This window comes from Amblyomma maculatum, chromosome 5 (assembly GCF_055883805.1).
Source record: "Amblyomma maculatum isolate TAMU_Amacu chromosome 5, ASM5588380v1, whole genome shotgun sequence".
Classification (NCBI taxonomy): Eukaryota; Metazoa; Arthropoda; class Arachnida; order Ixodida; family Ixodidae; genus Amblyomma; species Amblyomma maculatum.
Window position 1 is genome coordinate 139,849,103 of NC_139348.1, and position 24,090 is coordinate 139,873,192.

Consider the following 24,090-nt stretch of genomic DNA (forward strand, 5'->3'; position numbering starts at 1 on the left):
CATACCTTGCCAGGGTTGATGTGAAAAACGCGTTGGTTCTCGCGGCGCTGACAAATGGATTTAAAAAAAAAAAAACAATGCGCGATTTATGCAGTACAGCTCGAAGGAAGAACAAAAATTTTAGAGGGCGCTTCGACCATTTAAGTGCGATGAAATGTGTGATGAGGCGAAAGCCTGTATGGGGCGGGGGGGGGGGGGGGGCAGTTCCTGGCCCTACGGGGCTGGGACGGTAGGTCAACGCCGCTTGCGGCGGAGACTAGCCGGCCACCATGCCTGTTGTAGGCCGTCATTGCACCCGCCACCGCTTAGGTGGTGGACGACGGCTGTTGTGGCGCGCGTCTTTCTCTCCCTCGTCTTTTTCTTTCCTTCTCTACTTTCTCTCTTCTGTCCGCACGAGGCAGCGGAGGTGGCGCAGCTACAGAGCCAGTAGCAGGCCCGTGCATTTTCTTTTCTTTCTTCATACAGCCACAACAAAAGTATTCAGGTTTACGCCTTCAGCAGCTTCAGCATGACGAGGTGTTCTGGTTGCGACATGTCAGAGGCGCTTTCAGTTATTGAACACTTCCTAGAAACAGCCAGCAGCGTTTAACAAGAAACTGATGCAGTAGGGCACCTAATGTGAGGACTTGGATCCTAATGGTCTTTTCTCCGTGTGGACAGCAAGGGTCGGCTTGCTGCGCGTTCTAATTTTGTGACCGGTTTAGACATATAATAAATAAGGTTTATCTTTTGCTTTTGTCATCAAAGCTCCTGCTTGAACAAAGAATATAATAACCGCTATCCTATTGGGATTTCTGCACTCTCTATTTTCCACTAAAAGTGCAGTTTAGTAACTGCAAGCTAGCCATACTAACATATCCTTAACATATCCTTGTTAGGCTGGAGAAAATGTTACTACGGCACTGTGTTGAATGCCACATCTTTTTGTTTCAATCGCGCGCGTTGGTGTAATGGTTAGGGCGCTCGACTGTAGGGCCCAAAGATACGAGATTGAATCCAGGCAGCGGCGGCCACTTTCCTATGGAGGCGAAAAGCAAGGCGCCCGTGTTCTGTGCGATGTCAGGGCACGTTGAAGAACCTCAGGAGGTCCAAATTACCGGAGCCATGCACTACGGCGTCTCTCATAGCTGGAGTCACTTTGGGAATATTAAACCATTTAAAGTAAACCTCCTTGTTTCATTTCGCAGTGGTTCTATTCATAGCCTACAAAAGTTAATTTATTTGTCTCTCTTCTTTGCAAATCTTGGTAATATTATTTGTACCCTAGATTTTGTGCACAAGCTGATAATTTATCCGTTGATATAGTCTTAGTAGGTGTTATTTCCTCTCCAGAGTTTGGACCTATAACCTGTAAATACACCTGCAAGCCTGTTGTGTACTAAGGTATTGCGGCGCGCGTCTTTCTCTCCTTCTTTTTCTTTCTTTTCTGGTTTTCTCTTCTCTCCGCACGAGGCAGCGGAGGTGTCTCAGCTACAGAGCCAGTAGGAGGCCCGTGCATTTTCTTTTCCTTTTTCCGACAGCCACAACAACAACAACAACAACAGCACAGATTTAAAACATTTCCAATGTTCCAATAGCATGAAAAAATTAAGGGGCACTAATGTTACCTAAAATGTGGAATGCGACAGGAATGGAAGCAAAGCTTCTGCTATGGGTGTTTTGATTGAAGCCAAACGGGCTTTTTCTCGCTTTTATTCCGTTTTTAAAAGAGATTTCGGCACTTAGAGAACGTTGTGAATTCATTCTACCGTCATGTGACCAGTGCATCTGCTAACTGCCAGCGCACCCTCAAATAGGGCCATGTAACATGGCCTCATGATGTCAAACACCCTGCAATCAAATAGCGCACTGCCATGTGACCTGCCAAGGCCAAACAATTCCTTAACTGGTCTAGAGGTTGATGGCTTACTTTACAATGTCACATCACATGGCGGAGCACTCAGTGGACAGTGAGATATGTGACGTTACCAACCCATATGTTCCCTGACGGCAAATGACAATTTTTCTGTAGTACGGACGACGGAGTTCTGTATGAACAGGCCCCCTAATGCTGTCGCATTACTATACAGAAAGACAGCAAAGAGGGGAGATGATATGAACAATTACATAATGTATTGCAGCGCTATCTGACTAATCAGGGTGTCTCTTCTATAGGTCCATAGGATCCCTTTCCCAGTATATAGGCCTGCTTGCCTGTGCATTTCTATCATTAATGCTTTCTTTTACGAAACAAAATATAACCGTCTTCATTTATGTATTATGTCTACATTTAATCATGCCTATACCTAAGATTACGCGAGTGGTCAAAAACTACCAACGGACACACACCATTGTTTGCACATAATGGCCGTCTTTCTCCAGAACGTAGATATTGTTCGGTCCATATGATTTTCTCGTGGTTCCATATCCGTGCGTCAGAACAAGGTGGCCATGGACAACGATCATGTCCGGCATGAGCATCTCCCTGAAAGGAAAACCGCACAGCGCTAGTGAATTATTGATATGCTGAGTGCGAGATGCTTTCAGCAGGCAACCTGGGGGCAGTAAAACACTTTGCGTTTGCAGGAAGTTCTGAATAGAATGTAGCAGATTGTATCACAATACGCGAAGAATTTGAGAAAATGGCGACATCTTGATAATATGTTTGGAGCACTAAAGCGCACCAGCGAACACTACACTTGCAGAATCAGGGAAGAGGGTATTGAATACGTTAGGGGTAATTTTACGTCGCATAAAATTAGAGCCAGTCTCCTTGTTTCAAATGTAGGCAAACGATGAGGTGAGGCTTAATACACTCAGAGGTGACGCGGAGGTGGTGAAGGGTGGCACTTCCTGGCCCTACGGGGCTGGGCCGGTAGGTCAACGCCGCTTGCGGCGGGGGCTAACCAGCCACCTAATTTTATTTGTTGTGAGCCGTCATTGCACCCGCCAGTGCTTCAGTGGTGGACGACGGCTGTTGTTGCGGCGCGCGTCTTTATTTCCCTCTTCGTTTTCCTTTCTTTTCTATTTTCTCTTCTGTCCGCACGAGGCAGCGGAGGTGGCTCAGCTACAGAGCCAGTAGCGGGCCGGTGCATTTTCTTTTGCTTCTTCCTATAGCCATAACAACAACAATAACGATACACTCATTCTAAAACGAGCTAACTGACAAGGAAAGCGACCATTGCCTTTTTTCGCACATGACTGCGTTGAATAATACGGAGTACAAGCTCACGAGTGGCAAGTGATTTTGCAGGAATCGCTGCATGCGAGACGCTTTCGATGTTATGGTTCTAAGTGCGTACTGCTTTGAAATGACAAAGAAGCTTTGGAAAGATAACGACAATAAGCCGGAAAGGTGAACATTAAGCTGCAGGATTTCAATACGCAAATGCTACTAATACAAATGCCATGCCTTGAGCATGCCCTTCCAAGAAGCAGCGGGATATCTTGTCCCCGTTTACAAGACATTGTGGTTTGACAATCCGAGCATATATAGACAAGTTGTGCCCCATTTATAGCCGATGTATAGAAGCCCTGTGCGATATGCCATCTCACCGTTAGGAAAAAAAATAATTCTAGGGACCACTTTAGTGACACCGGCTCACTAAAGTGCGATGAGGCGAAAGCAGTTGTTTAAAACACCGCTGTTTTACTGCGTCTGCTTCTGTATTCTGTGTGGTGCGGCGTTCGAGGAAGCGCCAAATGAAAAATTTAACACGGACGCCCGGCGGAATTAGCTTCGCATATGCGTGAATCGTTTGGTAATGTCACCAGTCATGACCAGAAGTGACGTCATGACTGAATGTTACGCCACGATACGCCAGTTCCTGTTAATATACATGCCTGCATGTGATGCCGTCATTACGCCATATCCAGTCATGATGTCACGCCTGATCATGGCCGATGACTTCAGTATGTGATGACGTCACAGCCTCGCGGTATCTCTCGGAATCTCGCGAAGAAGTGTGGAACTTCTCGCGGACGGACACTCATGAGGCTAGGAAGGCTTTTGTCTTAATACGCCTTACGGCAAAGCAACACCGGCGCAAGAAAAGAACCGGAATGTAGGGCCTTGCGGGCTCTGCGAAGGACTGTGTTCTTGTTACGAGGTCGGCGTTTTACGGGAAGCGACGAGGAGCACGATTTTGCTCGACCGTTCACGTTCACGTACTAACCAACGTTTTGTCACCTCTACCTCTTGCTAGTCTGCGGTGGTGGTGGTGGAAAGCATTTATTAAAAAATGAGAGGTTGCTTGGAGAGCCACCCCTAGTGGGCCGCTCCCCTTACAATACTAGGTGGAGTCCCTTATTCCGGAACTTCATTGGTCTGGGCCGCCACACGAGCTCGCTGAACCAGCGCTTGTTGTGCCGCTAGATCCAGGCAGCCGAGCAGGGCCGCCTCCCAGTCCTCTCGCGTAGGGGAAGGCGTTATGGGTAAAAGAGAAGGATTTAGCTGGCATGCCCAGATCATGTTAAAGGTGTCAGCCACCTCTCCACAGAAAAGGCAGAGATCAGAAAAGAAAGGGTTGAAATGTTTGAGTACTGCCGGGCACAGTAGGGTATTAGTAAAAAGTAGAAGCAGTATTCTTTCGCACGCTTTCCCTAGCCCCTTGAGAGGAGCCGGGTACTGACAGTGCGAGTCCCGCGGTAATAGGCACAGATTTCTTGAAAAGTTAAGAGAGGATAAGTGTCCTGGACCAGATCGGTAGGGTCTACGCCGAGGGCCCGGTTAGTGAGTGCGTGGGCGGCCGAGTTGGCGGCCTCATTCCCTGGTAGGCCCTTGTGGCCTGAAGCCCAAATGGGAAATCGGGTCTGGGGATCCTGATCCCGAGCTGCTCTCCGAAGTATTCTGTGTGCTGTAGGCGTTATCTAGCCCAACTCATAATTCCAACAAGCCCCTCGCGAGTCGGATAGGATGAATTTAGATTGAGGGTGGGAGGCAGCCAGGGCGATTGCTACCTCCTCCGCGTGGGTTGCGCTAGGGGCCTTAAAAGTGAGGCCATCCACCTGTCTTTCCTTGTGAACGACTGCAGCAGTGTACCATTATCCCCTGGAATGGTGCGGGCCCGCAACATCTACATAGAAAACATTGTGTTTTAGAGCCATAATGGCGTTGCAGGGCATTTGCCCGCGCCTGACGCCGTCCATTGTGGTCTTCTCTGTCCATTTTGGTAGGAAGGGGTCGAACATGAAGGGCGCCTCTCCATAGCTCTGGCACTCGTACCCTTTCCTCACTGTGATGGTTGTGTTGTATATGTAGCCGGTCCAAAAGCGACGACCGGACACGGTCTGGGCAAGACGCGTGTATTGATTAGTGAGATGCGCCTCGCGTAGCTCCCGATAGGTGTTCACCACTCCCGGTGCACAGAGCCTCGCATTGGAGGTAGAGATCGGGAGGTCGAGCGCCCTCTTGATCATCTTGCGGAGAGTGACCTCCAGGATGTTTTCATCATGCTTGCGCAAGTGCAGGTATGGAGTTGAATAAAAAATTCGACTCGTCTCAAAAGCATGGGCGAGTCGCATCACGCTTGTTGGAGACGCGGCGGACCATGCGGCCCACTTGGTCGCCAACCTTGCGAAGCTTGGCTAGTGTTGTGTCAGCGTGACGATTTTGGTGAATAAAGAGTCCGAGGACTCTAACCTCTGTGGCTTCGCGCATGGGTCCACTAGTCAGAGAGAGAAGTATTGGTGTCTTGCATCTCGGCGAGAGGCGTAGATGCACAAACTCCGATTTTTGAGGAGAGCACCGGAGACCACAGTACGTAGCATAGCGATCCACTATGCCCGCCGCTGTTTGCAGGCAGTCCTCCAGTTGGCCAATGTTGCCCTCTGTAGCCCAAATGGTGATGTCGTCGGCATACAGCGCATGCTGTATACCTTGAACCTCACCCTAGTTGGGCAGGGAGATGAAGCATTGCCAAATTAAAGAGTATAGTGGGGAGAGCACTGCGCCTTGTGGCGTGTCCCGCGTACCCATAGTATAAGGACAGTGCTCCTGATCCTGAATGCGGATAAAGGCGTCGCGGTTCGTTAAGAACGGTTTCACGTAATAAAACGTGTTGTGTCCGCATTGTGTCTCGCTGAGGTGAGCGAGGATGACACTGTGTTTCACGTTGTCGAAAGCACCCTTCACATCCAAGGCGAGAACCACCTTGGGCTCGGATAGCCCGAGTTTCGTTATCTGCGATTTCGTAACTACACGATTTCCATTAAAATCGGAGCCTCGGTGGCTACTCACTTCACTGACCGTCGGCGACACTTGCCTTGTTATGAAAGTACCGTGTGTGTGCCCTTAATATATATTTTAACTCTCTATAGTGTCATATTTCATTATTCTGTTTCCACTTTCCTTTTTCAGAGAGCAATCGTATATGTTTAATCAGAACTAGAAATGACGGCTGCAGAAAGTATACCTACGAAGCCACGCTGTGTCGAGCGCAAAGACGAATACAAATATTTTCCAACCGTGCCTTAATCGGAAAGATAAAGAGTGTCAGCAAGAGGCAAAAGAAATACTTATAGCTGCCACCGACCGTAGTGGGGAAGTCCCAAACATGACTGCCTATAGTCCGAATGTGGTAGACAGCTGATGGCGAAGCCACATCTGGTGTTCATATCTCCTGCAGCTCAAGGGCGGACCGGCAACAACACGAGACGAATCAGAGCATCCGGCCATGAAATATTAGGAAGTCGTTCGTAGCTTGCTGACGGGGAGAAGGTTCCCTCACCCTCGACGCAGTGGCAGTAAAGAAAGCGGGACCTTTGCGGGTACGTACCGCATGGCTTCCACTGCGTCCGGAAGCAAGCTCGTATTCTTTTCGTTCCAGGCGACCACTGTGTAGCTGCGTCGGTCGTCCCGTTTCTCTAAGGAAGCCACCAGCTCCTTGACCTTCTGCATGGGCGAGGGAGGAGTAGAACGGGTGACGTCACGTTTTACACAGAAGCAAAAAGCCTCGATGTTTCGACGTATGCACAATAAACGAGTAGCGTGACATCACACTTACGTTTTGGCTTTGAGCGATTGCTGGGAGGACATTTTACTACTCATTGTACTTTTCAGCCCCGGAAAGGAATGTGAGAAAGTGTAAATGCAAATATTGTTTCTATAATATGCGTGACCTGAAAGTGAATTCCTTGGTCAGTTGTAGCTATTTTAACGCGACACCTTTAAAGACACCTTCACCGCAAAAACCGACGTTGTCGGCGTTGTAAACGCTAAATCAAGGCATGGCTTTTGTAGTTCTCTGGCAGCAGACAGGAGCGCGTACTGATTGGTCGTAGGACTGTGTGTCACGTGACATGATCGATTTGGCAGTTGTCAACTCTGGCATCTTATTTTAAATGGCAGAATGAAGAGAACCTAAACTTCAGGACGCATGCATTCAGTCAGACATGCTACCTCCAGGCCATTCAGGCACGTTCGTATGGCTTAGTTAATAAGTGGCAGAGGTGAAGCAGGGGGGCGGGGGGTGCGGTGGTTTGTGTTTCGGTCTTAGTGCTCCCCCTCCTAAAATGTCTGGGTACTGGATGCCCTCTTCTTTCAGCCCTTTCTCACCCATATGTTTCGACCGGTGAACTGTAAGTGCCCCGCAAAAAATATTTGTGGCTAGGCCACTGATAAGCGGGGACATATCTTTATCGAGTAGTCTTTCATGTAATATTATGCCTAGCATATGACTGCATGCTAAAGTATAACAGTGAGATGAATGATGCACATATTGACAGATAAGTAAATGATAGAGTAGGAATTAACGTGCATGTGCATACGTGACAGAGGGTCCGCAAGAGGAGTCGCGGATGAGAGTTATTAACGGTCTCGCGTCAAAACCGGAAAGGCGGAGCTTAAGTGTCCCCATAACTTTATCGGGGTCCCCTCATCTGGGGTCTTCATCGCATGACAATTCAGAGGTTGGTAAACTAAATTAAGCACTTCGACAACCCGAAGAGTTTGGCTCCAGTTCTGAAAATCGAATGTAGCCGTTGTAGTGCATATAAGACAGCTACATTGAGATCATGAATAGCAGTTTAAGAGTATTCCTAAACTAAAAAGCATGCAAAAGGTGTACATCACCTGTACTCGCCCGCGGGGCACAAAACGTAGTGGATAACAAAAAGCGTTCTTGTTAAACTAAGGAAAATGCAACAAATTAAGGAAAGGAAATTAGTAGGTGTAACGTTGAGAGAAAGGAAGCGGTCTGAACGCGCCATGTAACAAAGATGTCTACAGGTATTTTAGCCGAGATCAAAAAGAATGGGGCAGGACATGTAATGAGAAGGGAAGGTAGCCGATGTTCGCTTAGAAAAAATGAGTGGATTTCGAGCAAAGGCGAGTAAAAGGGGCGGCAGAGAATTCACTTGTTGGGTGAAATTAGGAAGTCTGCCGGTTCAATTGGGTGGCAGCTGGCATAGGTTTATAGGATTCGGTTAGCCCTAAGAGTACAGGACAGGCCTCTCCCCTGCAGGGGGGGGGGGGTTAAGCAGGCTGATGATCGTGATGATGTTCAGTCGCATAAGAAGTAAGGAGAGAGCATCTCTTGCGTCGCTGTCATCCTATATATTTGACATCCTACATGATTTCATTATGGAGGTCGAGAAAAAACGCCTGTTATAAACGGCTTACTTCATTGCGCAATCCACTGCTCAACTATTTCCGGTATCACATTCACAGCTAGACAAAGATCACTTTTTTCAATGATTACAGCCATTTAATTACGTGGATGAAAGCGGTTCCGAAGAAAGCGACTCATAGGTAATTAACCACGCATAGCCCTCTAGCAGACATTTTTCTTCAAGACATGTTAGGTAGGAGCCCGGGACTTCCGGTGAAGGCTCAGTGTACGTCATGATCCAGCCAACCACGGCCTGCACAGAGTCATCTAATGGTGCGTTGTCGGGTGATGTTGAGGGAGATGGGGTGAGGATGCTTCTGATAGAGGCTCTTCTTTTGATATATTACTTTTTAAACTGTCATGACTTTTCTGACCTAGTTGATTCATTATGCAACGAAAAAACAACCAACAAAAATACGCTACACAGCACGAAAGAATTCACGTACACAAACCTGTACGTGAAACCGGAAAGGTGGTATCCAGAAACGTGGTATTGGCATCGGCTCTCGGGTGATCCCCGCTTCTGTGTGAAATCTCTTTAGCTGCTTTTGAAGAAAGGTACAGGATTCACTTTGCGATGAGCAGGTGTAGGCGGTTTTCCGCTACCCCAGCCTTGTGTACTTGAATTCTTCAGCACTGTGTAGCATCATTTTTGCTGGTTGTCTTTACTTGCATATTATGGGAGTACATGAATTATCCCCGGTCCTAAGTCCTCAATCGCTGCTAAGGGACGCACAAAAGCGACGGTCAGACATGTAACACTAAGAAGGGGCTGAGTACGCCTGGCTGAGGATGGACCCCTTCTTGTAACTGAATCTGATGAAGCTAACGTTACAACCTTAAGTAGTGACGCTAGTTTTGCAGGGCTGTTTAATGAACTAATGGGCAATAAGCGACATACGTTATACGGCAAAGTGAGATGAGGAGGAGAAATGAAGCATACACTGTACTAATTGGCGGGCACGTACGTACCATGATATACTAATTCAGCGAACTGGCGAGCTGTAGAAGTGGGATACCTTATCTGTAAAATATCCCTGGCAACACACCGAACCTCAACTGTATTACCGGGAGGGTAGTGCTTATCCCGAAATTTAAGTGGTACAAACCGAAGGCTTCACAAGATCGCGCTCCTGTATACTTCCAGTCACTATGAGCATGTAGTCGAAAGGTTCTAGAAAGAGGAGGAGACTAGAAACAGAGTGAACTCCCCCGTTAAGATGCGCCTCTAGACACCAGATATTCGGGGCCTCATGCATGTTCACCGAGGTGCAGGACTACTTGGTGCAGGCCCCAAGTAAGTTGGTGGATAGACTGACGGGGATTACTGTGGTCCTTAACAAAAAGAATACATCTCGGCAGCGTTTCAGTGCATCTGCTAGAGAAGAGGGGGGGGGGGGGGTAGGTACGAGTTACCTGCAAAGCCTCCTGTACTGCACACGCTTTTGCAGTGCATCATGAGGGAGCGAATGGTTGAAGCTCAACACCGTCGTCACAAGCAAAAGTGGGTTGCAGACACATAGACACGCACTAGACTCTGCGTTATACATTTGCATGAATTTTCCGTCTTTTTTAACTCCCCACCTCTTCCTTCAAGGCATGACTCAGATGTCTGCCTAAAACACTCGTCATGCATTAAGTCCCTGAACAACACTCCACTGTTATACGATAACGGTCATACTCTACCTGTGGTCCCATATGGCACGGATATTTGGATGTCAAAGGAAAAATTTAAATCAGATGACACTGCAGCGTGCAGTGCAAAAAGGAATGTTATGTGTAGCGTTGAAATAACTATTATCACGGATTGGAGCCTTACAATTGGTGGCGTCATTACGGAAACCTACAGATGGCGTACGACACACTGTAGAGCTAGTCGACATCTCCTTGAGCCAACGCTATGGTTACAAAATGAAGTGGAACGCAGCTGATGGCGGCAGAAAATGAGGTGGACACATGACATTGAAAGATTGTGTCAAATGTAGCGGCGTAGCTTTGGGACAGGGCAAGTCATGCCATAAAAAGTATCTTTCTTTGTGCGCGGACATAACCCGGAAGATAGCAGCAATTCGACGTCATCGCAAATGGGTTCATCTAGTCCTTCATAAGGGGTGCAGCTTCCTGCTTTCTAAAAGCATTTGAGGCAGTAACCGCGGTGCCCCCATAGCCTAGAAAAAGAAACACTCACCTTCAGAGCTGTGAGTATGTTTTTTATTTCCTTGTATCCTGCCCCGAGGCCGATGTCTGCGAACCCGTAGTGGTAGAACCGTTTCTCCCAGTAGTACGAAGCACTAGCCTGGGCAGCCTCATTGTCCAGATCCCTCAGAATGGAGGTAACCCGGCTGCGAGAAACGTGCCGTGACGTATTGTTGTCCATGTAGATAATGAACATTTGTGCCCACCATGATTTTCCGGGATCGATTCGAGACGCGTCATCATCATCATCATTATCATCATCATCCTGACTATACCCACTGCAGGGCGAAGGCCTCTCCCATAATTCTCCACTTAACCCGGTTCGAGACTCGTACTGCATATTAAAACTAGAGGAATTCAAAAGCGCATAGTGTACCATAGTATTTGTGCAGTTTACGAAAGGGTAGATGCGAATCCAGCCACCTGTACTTTGATACGCCTGAGGCGATCTATCAAGCAGGTTGTATGGCGGTCAGCATTTATTGTGTTTGGTGGTCACATATGGACAGCGACGCAAGTGCCTCATCGCGACCTCTGTACAAATCACCATCGAGAGGGTGGCGGCCATGCCACCCGATAGCATATGGGATGGGATTACTGCTGCAAACGACTGATATTCTTTGTTCTAGTCTCGGTAAACTGCGTAGACGGGTGCAAAAATAGGATCGCTAAACATACGTCATGCGAGCCTTTGAATTACTTTTGCATGAAAAAAGGCACCGGCTGGCGCTCACAAAAACAACTTCCTCACCTTACGGGAAAACTGTGGCCGTATTCTGTCTTGATGTGCTTGGCTGCCGCCTCCACGAACTCTAGGTGTTCCATATTGGGTCTACCTAAGAAGCCGCCGTGGAAGGGCGTGTAGAGGTGGTGGCCGAGAGTGTAGTCACACAGGCCGTCGGGAGGCAGGTTACCGCTCTCGCTGGCCCCCACGCAGCACAACAGGGCCTTCGCCAGTGGGCCTCCTCCTAACAGTGCAAATCATTGGCGTTTGGTTACTGTTCCATACTGCCAGGAAGTTCTAGTAGACAGCTATAATACAAACTAAAGCTACTGATGGTAGCTGCTCGCAGGGGAAGATGAATGTGCGGTACAAAGGCATAAATAAGTGGCATGCACCATGAAGGAACTCCTGCATTCACCCACTGCAGAAACACAACATAACAAACACTGCTTTATTTTTCGTATGGCCACTAGGTTTATTTTACTCAATAATTAGCTGGCCTTCCCATTGTCTACATTACTGCTAACTAATGAACTTGCTGCAGTATTGATATTTCATTGCAATACTAGTTTTCTCCGGACTGTATAAATGAATGTGGAGGTTCGCGAAACAACCGCCGCTTGACAGCTTGACAAAACCATGGGCTTCAACATAGTGTGTTAGGCATGTGGACAGCACTCGTGGCATCTTGACCATACTTAATGACCCTGATTAGAGGCTTAATTGGACTATATGCATGAACACAATATTAAAGTAGTATGCGAAGAGGTTGAAAAATATACTTGAACGGCAAGAATAGGATGTTTTCTTATTAACTCTGATGCATGGACCACACCGTTTATTATGAGAGCAATCTTGTTACGAAGTGCAATAAGCCAGTCGCATGAGGTATGAGGAATTTTAGACTTTGAAGACCAGTTGAAGAATGCGTCAGCGAGAAGAATATCTGATAAGGAGCTCACTTCTTCTAATGTGCGAATGGTTTCTGTGCCTCGGAAAGCATGTATATGTAACATGTGCCACGCAAGCCGCTCGCAGTAAATTTGTTGGTCAGCGCTCAACCTCTTGCATTCCTTATCTGTATTCAAGGTATTGTTTGTGCTGTATCTGTTTCGTGTGAATCACTTGCTTTGTGTCCTATTCAGTATCTTTGTAGCACGAAAACAGGACCAATGGCTGAAAGGAGCAATTAAATCAAATTTTCGATTTCTTCTTGATAGGGGCTATGTAATACGTTACTGTACACGAATCACCACACGCTTTCTTCTTTCGAGTGCTAAATAATTTATAATCTGACTTCCTTATTCGCCAGTTTAGGTTTATGTTTCAACAGCCGAACGATCGCTATGCCGCAAAAGTGGCGTAAAGAACACAAGGAGAATTTATTTGCTGCTTATTCACTTTTTTGGGATTACTAAGGCGGGTTGTCTTCAGTGTTGTGCTGAATGTAAGATGATTATATCAAACTTATTCCACCGCCCCTCCTCTTGACCTGAACGCCACTTCAACATCACCGCCAACTCTCGGTTTTTGAAGCCTAAATCGAAGCTTTGGAGAAATGAAATTTCATTATAATTTATATAATGACAGTCAAATAGCTTGCGGTGATTTGTGTGTAGTAAGACCTTACGCATCTTTACAAGGCATAAAACATTCAAACAAATATTAGGTCTGTATACTCCTTTAAGTCAAGAATTCTTTTAATAACTTAGTTTTTATGCAATAGCCTAAGGAGGTGGTTCCGCGCAAAAGACGGTGGGGTCTTTGCCGTCCTGCAGCCGTGGAAAAATTCTGATTAACCGAAAGAAACGAGACCTCAACGCTACATGACCTCATGCGGGAATTTCAAACACTACACATTCAAGTTATTGTAAAGAATTAAAGGAGGTTTCAAATTGGCGAGATTTCTTTAAATATTTATTTAAAAAGATAGAAGTAATTCATATTTGCCGCCATAGGAGTTCAAACCCAGGTACTACACATGCAAAGCGGGCATGTAACGCATAGGCAACGAGTGGTTGGTGCTACGAAGCCAGTTAGAGGAGCACTTAGTGAGCGCATTGTGGTGCGTATGACTGACGTTTGCTTAAAATGTGTGAAGAAGTTTGTCAGAAGTTATTCATATTTAAAAAACAATCAATTTCAACAGAAATTGATTGTAGCGGAACTAAAATGCGGTGTTAACAGCGCTGTCACGTCTACTGTTAAGGCGGAGCTTGAGCATCCTTTAAACTTCTCGCCTTTGTTTAGCTGTCCGTGTCCGCCATCAGAAAATGACAATCTGAACTTGGAAGTATATATTCAGGAAAAGCTCGAAATAAATTAATTCACGCAAAATATTTGTCAGAAAATGACAATCTGAACTTGAAAGTATATATTCAGGAAAAGCTCGAAATAAATTAATTCATGCAAAATATTTGTCAGAAAATGACAATCTGAACTTGGAGTATATATTCAGGAAAAGCTCGAAATAAATTAATTCCCGCAAAATATTTGTCAGAAAATGACAATCTGAACTTGGAAGTATATATTCAGGAAAAGCTCGAAATAAATTAATTCACGCAAAATATTTGTCAGAAAATGACAATCTGAACTTGGAAGTATATATTCAGGAAAAGCTCGAAATATATTAATTCACGCAAAATATTTGTCAGAAAATGACAATCTGAACTTGGAAGTATATATTCAGGAAAAGCTCGAAATATATTAATTCACGCAAAATATTTGCCAGAAAATGACAATCTGAACTTGGAAGTATATATTCAGGAAAAGCTCGAAATATATTAATTCACGCAAAATATTTGTCAGAAAATGACAGTCTGAACTTGGAAGTATATATTCAGGAAAAGCTCGAAATAAATTAATTCATGCTAAATATTTTAAAGTTTTTCTCATGAAACAACAGCAACTGAGCTGAACAGAACACGGGTGTGATTTGTATGGTCGGGGATTCACAACGAGTGCCTACATATTGAGAGATAGGCACCATAGGCCATGAACGCTTATTGTTCCACGCTTCATAAATGAGGACCTAATAAATGGACGATACGTATATGAGCGACACAATAAGGCAGTCGGGTTCAGTGCTTCAAGATGAGGTTTGAAACTCTTTCAACCATTTGATTAAATCTTTTCTTCCGCGTCTATTTCCTACAGCTCCCATCTTCCCGAAGATGGCGACACCTATGTGGCGGTGCTACTGATAACGCTTCTGTTGATGACGTGAGGCCAAAGTCTAGGGCGGGCGCGAATATGCTCTCCCAGATTATCGGTCCACTGCGTCGGCTGAACAGCCGCAGCTACCGGGACTCCCTCAATGAACGGCGGCGGAGGAAATGACCAAACCGCCTTCGATCAGCAACCAGACTGGGCTTCCTACAACTATAGATAGCACCCATTTTTGGAGAGAGGGCTTTTATCGACAATATCTTAATCTGCCTCGCCGGCCTTACATGAATGTAAACGACGGTAACGACAAAAGTAAATCATGCCAAAAACAAAAATTTCTTTTTACAGGTCACCAAATTCAAGCAATGCAGATGTATTTGACAGTTCCTTCAAATTGACTTCATTTATTGACGTCAAAGACGATTATAAGTGGCGATTTAAACATACCTTGTGTTGTTTGGAACAACCAACTTCTTTTTGATAGAAGCTTATTAGGTCTTCGCTCTACTTTTCGGGAAACGATGCAGCAGTGCACAGAAGGGTTCTGAGAAAACACGACGGAGCGCACTAGGAATGTTGAGGGAAATGTTAGCGCTAGTGTGGAAGCACGTTCAAGGAAAGGAAGACAGTGTTGCAGGGGAGGAGGAAGGAATTGCCATTGGTGTTGTCCGTATAATTGTCAGGAAACGGTGGCAACACGTCACGGTCAAGCTTTCCACCACATCCATACCGGTAGCGCTTCAACCCATCTCGAAAGCTCGTTAGTGACCTGGCCCCCTCACCTGTTTGACCATCACGGGGGGCACAGACATGTTGGGGCAATTCCTGTGTGCATGTCCGGCGTATGACTACGATCGCCGACACCTCAAGGCTGGTTATCAGGCCCCCGGATCCCCTACTGTTACGGAAGTAATACCTGCTCTTCAGGAACTAGGAATCACCTACTGGCCGCCGGAACCTGGAGGTCTACTGGGGAGACCGGCTGGTCCGTCCTCTCGATCCGCTCTTGCCACTTCGGTCAATGCAGCCGATTGCGACGACAAGGGCGGCTACATAACCCCCTCTTTTCCTCACTCGCTGTCTCATTCCCCTGTGCTCTAAAATTTCCAGCAAAACATTTGGCCGGCATGAATATCGTCGAGTATTACCTTAAAAATATCCCATAGTTACAACAGCGACGCCACCACGCGGAGCTCAGAGCTTCTTTCCACATCGTTATGTATCCACCAGGCCCTAGTCGCGGGTGGAACAGACCTAGAAAGTGCGTCACGGTGGACCGAGACGTTAGAGTAGCTCGAACTCGGAGCGGCTTTCATATACCTGTTGTAGGCGGTGAGAAATATTGAAGATCTCATAATTCAACATTTTTCCGTCGCAATAATATATCTAGTCTATGTGCAGCAGAGCGAGTAGTAAAGAATGCAGCGCAGAATGCGTCAAGAAATCGGACATTGTTTCGCTTCACTCTTGCGCCTTTGTTTTGGCGGATATATCTGGCTTACATTACAAGCAAATACCATAGCTTTTGCCTGCGCCACGTGGCTACGTACCTTGAGGTGTCGGAGCAAGAGAAGACATATTGGGATACTCCATCTTCGTGTTGCCTTCGCCTGTGCAGAGAGATGAAAGGTCAGTGGATTATTCGACCTCTTTTAGAGTCATTCGTACACAAAGGCGAGTTCTTGCACAGCAGTAATCCATCGACCGTCACTGATGAGTTCTTTGTATAGCAATGCTGAGATAAGGGGCGACAGCGTCGTGGGAACATTCTCGACTCGACTATTACTGAAGGCTGTTGGCTTGCTGAATTGTAGAGGGCGCAGCAGATATTTACAGACTGGCACTTGCATGGAAACTAACACTGACCGTGGCGATGAATTTTATTATCTTTTGTTGTTTGTACAAGTGCCCCCCCCCCCCCCCCCTTTCCTCCGCACAGTGAACTACTTAATTCATCGAAACCGACATAAGCAGCAACATCAAATTTTACACGTGATCACATTGACTAGAGGCAGTAATACAATGTTCTTTGCATAGGTTGCCGCTGCATCAGCAAGTCCACTGAGAGCTGCAGTGGAGTTAGGTGCAAACTAGTCTCGTGCACGTCACAAAAATAAGTAACATATTAAAATTAAGCTTACTCCATATTAAATACCTATTCCAGTAGTCAATTGCAGTCACCGAAAATTAAGTCATAATTACAGAACAGTAATAGACATGGAGGAAGGAAAGCTTTCCTTGTTTTCCTTTGAAGCTTTCCTTTGAAAGGAAAGCTTTCCTTTGAAGGAAAGTTGTTTCCTTCCTCCATGGTAATAGATAACAAATGCGCTACTTTTCTCCAAACTTAATTGCCATACTCAAAACTCGCAAAACTCAAAACATCATTCGCTACTCTGGACACTCTCCACTTGTAAGCGCTAGAGGGCAGGGCTGTGTTGTACGATAGAAACACCTTGCGCATTTGCTTGAATTGTAGCACAATGTTTTGATGCCAGTTTCTACATCCTCTAAGACCCTCCCCGGTGACCCAGTGATTAGGGCGCTATACTACTGATACCTAGGACGTGGGATCGAACCCTAGTCGTGGCGGCAGCTTTTCGATGGAGACGGAAAGCAAGGCGCCGTGTACCGTGTGAAATTAGTTCAAATAAAAACAGCCCCAGGCGATAGGAAGTTGCGGACCGTCAAATACGGTCTCTCGCGCAGTCAGAGTTTCTTTGGGATGTTAAAGTGTACAAACAAAACCAAACAAGCATCTTCTACGAAGATCTGTGCTGTGTTATTGGCTCAGGGAAAAGGCATCGCAGGCAGGTTGCTAAAGAGCTGTCACAACCTTGTCGATGTTTTCATTAGTAGGTAAGACGCGGCTTCTCGAGTAGAAACACATCAAGAAAGGTGGAATTTGCAGGAGAAAGCTGGTAGAGCTCCTGACGTCGTGCTTCACTGGACGCCCATTTGTCTTTAAATCGAGCAATTGCAATAGATGCAAGCACACTAAGAACGAAGGCAGCAGAAAGCGCAACACGGCAGGCTGCAAACATGCGCACCATCGTGCCTCCAAAAAATGTCGCGGGATCACATCGTCACAGATGCTTCGCTTGTCGTATTTCTGATCAGAAGTAAATGGTAACCAAAATAAAGAAATTTTTTTTTGGTTACCAAAGAAACCGAACTTTTATCTGTTGTGGGCCGTCATTGCACCCGCCACCGCCTAGGTGGTGGACGACGACGGCTGTTGCGGTGCGATTCTTTCTCTCCCTCTTCTTTCTCTTTCTTCCATCGGAGGTGGCTCAGCTACAGAGATAGTAGCAGGCCCATGCATTTTCTTTTCCTTCTTACAGCACCACCAACAACAACAACATAGCCAGCCATCGAATTTTTATCTGTTGTTGGCCGTCATTGCACCCGCCACCGCTTAGGTGGTAGACGACGGCTGTTGCGGCGCGCGTCTTAACACCTCCACGGAGCGCTTCAATGCCATCGGGGTCCACAACACTCTTAGCGAGCTGCTAGAGGCCTACCTCAGCTCTCAATACGAACAGCTCACACACCGACCGGACGCTTTATCCTTGACGCTCTCTCAATTGGTTACCCCGCAACAAGACAGGACAAAGCGTCCCTTCTAATAAGCCTGCGAACTCGCTCGAAAATCTTACCTCTCCCGAAGAATATGCGCCCTGAATTTCATTCAAACAGGCGAGTTGAAAGAGCCAAAGCCCTACACAAGCAATACCAGTCCAATCAAGACGTTGTCTATGTCGATGCAGCTGAACACGCGGACCGTAATGCATTCACGATTGTGACTGTAAATTATCAGGGTCAACAACTCTCGGCTGGTTCGGTCATTACCAACGACCCGGAGGAAGCGTAGGAGGCTGCGATCGCCCTCACGATAAGCTCAACCTCTGCCCTTCATATAATTAGCTACTCGAAAACCGCGATAAGAAATTACAGCGAAGGCAGTGTATCCCCTATAGCACTCAAATTGCTGCTTACATCTCAAACAACTCACCGTTCGATAGAGCTAATCCGGACACCAGCACATTCCTCCCTTCCTGGTAATGAGGCTACCATGAAGACTAAGGACGACGCTGAGCTATGAAGACCAAGCACCGCAACGATCGCGCGCCATTGCCGCCGAGTGGAGCTGCTAACCTCGAATTCGGCATGGCAGAATCACTGTATGATTACCTGTGTTCTGTCAAAAAAACACTACAGTAGTATAAGCCCCAACGCTTTCGCCTTATCGCTCTTAAGTGGTCTTAAGTGCCTCATGAATTTTGTTATCGGCACTTCTTACCACCACCCTGTAAGTCCCTGACGTCGTTATTTAGGACGGCTTAATTTCTGCTTAGCCCTTTCTTCTAACATATCGTGCTCATATCGTGCCTCCATCGATCAGGGTACGTCTCTGACGTCGTATTTAGGATGGAATATGTAATTTCTGCTTTGTCCTTTTCTATAACATATCGTGCTCATTATATTTAGCCTCCATCCATCATGGTTTTGCCATTCAGTACCATCTAACTCACTCGCTCTTAATATTTTTCCAGACTTTGTGCCCAGTTTCTTTACAGACGTAATCGGAATGCCATCCGCGTCCGCCGACAAGCTCCAATGAACCCTCTTCACAGCCCTAGCTTTCCCATTCTATTCCTCCAAGGAAAGGCACGGAATTAACCCATCTAACATCTCCAGATCAAACGCACGTGATATATGTTAGGTCTTGGCATTTTTCTACATACGTGGGTCCAGTGACAAGTGGCAAAAAGTCGTCTGGTACAGATAGACAATAAACGCACTAGACAGAATAAACCGAAATCTGGTTTAACAAGGCGCCTTCTACGCCTGCGATGTGGCCATTGTTTGCTTGAAAGCTACCGCCATCGGTAGCTTGCGCGTGGCGCCAACATGAACTCGTCATGCGCAGAAGGAGCTGACAGCTTCGTTTAAATCAGGTACAGTGTTAATCAGGTGAGCGGGCAGAAAAAAGGCGCGCATACGTAGTGCGGCAATGCCAGAAAAGCTCATGTAGCGAAACGCTGCTGTTTTCACATGCCAATAATTGCGATGATAACTGTTGCATAATTTGACCATGTAATTGGACCCAGGTTTTGTGCAGCAGTGCACAGCAGAGTAAGCCATCGTTTTTGTCGCACTTCTTTTGTAGGACACGGGGAAAAAAAGCAAGCATTTTGTGGTATCAGTCTAACGCCGATGGTCGCCAGAGTCTCGGCTTCATGTTAAAGGGCAAGAAATGTAATCTCTTGTTCGAGCCAGGTGGCAACATACCTGGATGTGCTGGACCAAAAGAGGACATCGTTTTGTTCTCCATCGTCGCATTGTCTTGGTCTGCGTGGAAAGGGATGAAAAGTCACTGTTATTTTTCACACATTTTCCAACTGACTTTCTGCGCTTTGTAAATCTATCGTCATTGATATTTTCTTTTCTGCATTAGTTACACCGGAGTCAATGACAGCAACATCACACAAACCTTCTTATTGACGACGAAAAACAATGTTTGCTGAGTAATTGGCTTCGAACTACAGAAACGCAGCACCTCCTGACCCTACAGGGTCGGGAATCTAGAAGCCTTCGCCCTTTACGGCTGAGGCTCCTTTGCCTCCAGTGTTTTGGTATCTGTGTGCATACAGTCATTGCACTCGACCCTCTTCGGAGGCGTACGACGGTTGTTGTGACGCGCTTCTTGTCTCTTTTTCTTTCTTTTTTGTCTCTCATTTCTCCTCTATCTGCACGAGGCAGCGGTGGAGGCTAAGTGACTGAGCCAGTTAGCAATCCCGTGTATTTTCGTTTCTCTCTTGCTAGAGTAGCAACAACAAACATTCTTTCCAGGCTACGTACCCATCGTTTCGTTCTCCATCTTGGGTGAGGCCGCCGAGGGAGGAGGCGTCTCGATCGGTGCCTCTGGGCGACAAGAAGATAATTTTTGAGGACGTCTTTCACACGTTTGCTAAAGGCTTGAGTGGCGAACTCGAAATCGGTTAGTTGGACGATGGAAGAGATCTGTAATCTACCACCTTTCATGTATACATACTTAGTGATTGTCGATCTCGGCATCAATTTAACTAGAAACTTAGCACCATTATATCAATGGACGTCTACAGAATTCTACGTTGCCGGAAAAGGCTACTCCGAAAGCTGCAACGATCACTGTCGTCGTGCTTTCGGAAACCACAACCTTATTATCCCAAGCCACTGCGTTAATTCCCTGGCTTTGGCATTTGGACGCTTGTCACAAGGCGACCGGTTGGATCCCGGCCCAATCGACCTTATTTTCATGGAGGTGAAATACAAAAACGATTGCGGGGAAGTCGATATCAGAGGATAAATGACCAGAAGGGGGTCTCAACTAGGGCGAGCTAAGACTTTAAAGCGTCATTTAAACACTAGCTGTACAGAAGTCATCAGAAGCCAATGAAATTTTCTAACAATCTTCTAAATAGATCCCCCTTACATTAGAGCTCGAAAAGAGGTTAAAATCTCGTCTAGTAATGTTTCCTTTTTCCACTCCAGCACTTTTTAAAATATACTGTATGTTGTGCCATGCTGTTTAGTATGAAGTTTTACACAACCAAGGCTGGCGTTAGGCACGCTGAGCAAAAAATGATTTATTAGTCATTTTTCGAACGCTGTAAAACGACTACTAATAAACCTTTCGGTTACGGAGACAAAAACTTGCGCACGCTATTGACTCCAGTCGGAGTCTCATAAAATGGTCCCAACAAAATGCCTACGATGTTTGCTGCATTACGCCTTGTAATTCCTATGAAGAATGAACATAAATCTTTAAAAATGTTCAATAAATCTTAATAAATGTTCGAAAAGTGCCATTAAAGCCCTTCAAATCACTCAGTTTTGCGCTCGACAGGAACAGAAAAATATATACAATGCGATGGCCATGAATGAAAACATCTTACTGCCCACATCCTTGTGGCTATCTCTGTTAGCTATTGAGACTCCATGAGCAACCTCCTGCGAAATTAGCTGTGCCTCAGTGTGAGATAATACAATTAGAGTTTTATACCGCATTTTTCCCCCACTGATTGCATCGATGGACCCGCCTACAAGGTCGTAGTTGTGATCAAATTGCATTTCAGCCTAGTCGGGGAAGACATTTGCTGTCAAAGCAGAAAGCTGGGCTAGTTGGTTGGAATCCATTTGAAGTTTAAGACTAGCGCTTAAGACGAGGACACAGAAAAAAGGAACACACGTGTTCCTTTTTTCTGTGCCCTCGTCTTAAGCTGGTCTTAAACTTCAAAAGATACATGCTGGAGTGCAGCAACAAAGGACGCACCCACTAGAAAGGACCATGCCAGGTACGACGCAAGGACGACGCACGCAAAGGCAAAAAGCAGCAGCGTTGCGCCCGTGGCGAACTGGCCTCCGAGGGACGTCTTGTGCCTGCGAGTTGCGCCGAGAAATCGGGCCGACAGGACTTGGAGCGCTCACCGCACAACACACGGCAACATCTACAGAAATGAAAACGCCCTCGCGTGCCCTTTTTTTTTAAAACTATAACAACGAATGTTGTAATATGAGAGTACCAACTTTCAATGCTTAGAACGCATGCTGCCTTGACGGCTTTCTGTATGTTTAGCATGCACAGAGTCCCAAGCAGCTCGACATGCACGAAAAACAGTAGCAGGCGCGCCTTTTACTTGTGTTCCGCTTTGCCAAGCTTTTAGTGCACACAACAAGAGTTCCTGGCCGAGAGTGTTTAACAGCGAGAACACAGCGCACACACATCATTATGTACCTTGTTCGTGCGTTAGTCAATAAGTAAGAGATTCAGCTTTCAGCTAGAGGTGCAAAACGTATACTATTTATTCGGATGTTATTTGTTTGCCTTGCACTTTTACTAGATAAAACGACCGTTCGTCAAGCAAGTGAAAAAGCTGACGGTATAACTGTTAAACACTCAAGCCGACCTCATCTCAAACATCGGGCTAAGAAGTACACAACCACACGCCCACAGTAAACCATATTTTTCACTTAATGAGCCCCGTGCGTCAGCAGTAGGTTTTCAGTCGGACACAGTGAGGCACTGAAGACGATAAGCGTGCGGAAATAGTTCAGCCGTATTTTTAGATTCTGTCATTTTCCTTCACCAGACAATGACTATACTCTGACAACTGAACGCCCTACGTCGAAAGGTATGTAATTATGTAATCTGGTTGTGTAATAGTTGTATCAGACTGCTTCAGTGCTCGGATTCCGATACTCTGATAGAGCTGCTACAGAACGAGAGTCCTTAAATATCTCTTTACGTATGAGGTGCGGTTCTTAAGGCGTTGTCTGCGAGATGACACTTATACGAAAATCTTCTCCAGGGATTTTCTGACCAGCAGAAGCTGGACTCAGTTCGGCGTAATTTCGATACGTGAGTCGGTATCGTAAAAAATGGTGATGTGTGGTCCACAGTATTAAATGTTTGTAGAACAATAGACGCTCGTATTATAGCACATAACAAGTGAGGGGAAGTCTGCTCTGTCGCAGTGACACCCTGCAGAGAGAGAAAATAGTGTTTGGCGATGCTATTGGTGTATATTGGCACCTAATGCATTTCGTAACAACCTGATCCGATCGCTCTTACGCAGAGGTGAGACCAGTCGCATCGATACACGTTTTGAGGCCAAGATAACAAGACCCATTAGCATATTCGTCTCATGAAGACATAAATTTGAACTAAGAATAAACGACTGCATAGTTTTCCTTAGAAACAAGCGATAGTGAGGCGCAGCTGTTCACATATCTGCTTCAAGGGCGATTGAGGAGTCTGAACACACCCCAAAAAAGTTTCTGCCCATTTTTTTTTTGTTTTTATTTTTTACAGACCTTCAGCCGCCAAGAAAAGTCAGGATTTTCAAATGTGCTGCCAGGTAAATTGTGTCCGGACGGATGACCAGGTTTATTGCTTATCTGCATGTTTCGATAGCAACAATTCAGTTGTTGATAGCTAGAACTAATAGCTTTACGTGCGAAAAGTTTAAAGTAAGTAGTAATGCTGAAAGCAGGACTTAAAGCAGCGTGGAGTGATTCTGATGTGATCCCTCATGTAATGTTTCATATCCGTGGCTTTTGAGGTATAATAAATTAATTTAATTTAATTTTGACAAGCCCAATTCACGCGATACTAGTCAGCTTCCGAATAATTTTGCCTAGCAAAAAAAAGCTTGCAATCGTAAGAAATACGAACTAAAGGCATGAAAGAGACGCTGATCCGTGTGTTTACTAGGCAGCGACTTATACTGAAAACTGAAGATGGAGCGTGTCGATGTCACTATTGCCGCAATGTTATACTAGGATTTCTGCGACAGTTGAAACTAGAAGTACCACAGTATGGTAACAACATGGGCTGGCGTCATTATTAGGAGCAGTAGATTATACCTGCAC

The 24,090-nt window shown here is 46.0% G+C and overlaps 1 long non-coding RNA gene across 2 annotated transcripts in view; it reads left to right on the forward strand.

Annotated features, from left to right (window-relative positions):
* LOC146189737 (uncharacterized) overlaps window positions 1-24,090 on the forward strand; it is a 190,410-nt gene that overhangs the window by 164,126 nt on the left and 2,194 nt on the right. Inside the window, exon 3 of one of the 2 annotated variants that reach the window (XR_014707683.1) lies at window positions 23,531-23,576. The exons of the other annotated variant lie outside the window; for it this stretch is intronic. This is a non-coding gene — a long non-coding RNA (uncharacterized LOC146189737). The remainder of the gene's footprint in view (window positions 1-23,530; window positions 23,577-24,090) is intronic. 2 annotated transcript variants of the gene reach the window in all.